Raw genomic sequence first — 1,259 nt, forward strand, 5'->3', positions numbered from 1 at the left:
GCTCTACGATAAATAGTTATCGAGAAAATTTGTGATAAAGTCAAAAATATCGAAAATTTAAATCCGACTATAACTTCAAAACTATTAGGAATTTTGCAGTTTTCTTAAATCCAATCGATTCCCTGGAACATTTTACATAGGTTTACGTCAAAATATTATATCATTGTGGTACAGTTTTGCTGCAATTTACATAATAAAAAAAAAGAAAAAAATTGTTAAAACTAAAACTGGTGTTTTTGAACATGCCTCAGATTCAATTCTAACCTATCTTATCCGATAGTTTACGAATTTGCCAGTTTCGCTGTAATCGTCGTTCGAAAATTAAGAATTTTCAAAACTGTGAAATTTTAAATGCGTTTTTTCCGAAAGTATAAGAGCAAAAAGTTAAAAACTGTTAAAATCTACTTTAAATTATCTATCCAATGGCGCAAACCGGAAGTCGCTCCGGGTTATGGTTCCGGGTACAGAGCAATTTATACTTTTTTTGATTTTTTGGGCAGAATTGGATATAGTGCTCATGCTTCTAGCCCTGAAAAATAAGACGTTTTCAATTTTGAATGTAAAAAAATTAACATAAAATTTCCACTTAATTATCAATTATCAGTTGAAATATTGACTATTTGAAAGTACGTCGTGGCGTGATAAAAATGTGATAATCGTGCCGCATTCGCTGCACTTTTCCCTCCCGATGTGTAATTTATTCGCCATTATGCATCCGATTCGAAAATCTCAATTAAAGCATTCTCCTAGCGGTAATAAACATTTCTCGTCGCTCATCTCGTGTGATCGATGGAAAGTCGTCGGTATTTTTTCGTTTTGGTTCGTCTGAAAATCAGTCTCTGGAGGCGGCGGCGGCGCGAATAAATAACGAGCCGAAACTTGCAGATTTTTACAACCGTTTTATGGTTTCGTGATAACAAAAATCTCGACTGCAACTCACCAATAAAATCAAGTTTTCAATTTAATAGTTGGAGTAACACTGTTAAAACAGCTATAACTTTGCTTTATGACGCATTGATGGGGCTGCAATTGCCTATAGGTATGCATGCTTTTGGTTTTACGATGGGACGAAGAGAGAATCGTTAGTTGCTAGGCCAGGCCGCTCATTATTACGACGAAGATGTATCGTGAGATTTTCAATTCCTCGCCGGAATGCTCATTAACACCGAAAAATAAACATATCGCAAAAATAAATATATTTTTTGAATCAAAATTTAAGCCGAAATTACAAATTCAAAAACCACATCTGTGGAAGTAGT

The sequence above is a fragment of the Tribolium madens genome, unplaced genomic scaffold, assembly GCF_015345945.1.
Source record: "Tribolium madens isolate multiple individuals breed KSU strain unplaced genomic scaffold, Tmad_KSU_1.1 Scaffold_19;HRSCAF=116;Tcas5.2_LG9, whole genome shotgun sequence".
Lineage (NCBI taxonomy): Eukaryota > Metazoa > Arthropoda > Insecta > Coleoptera > Tenebrionidae > Tribolium > Tribolium madens.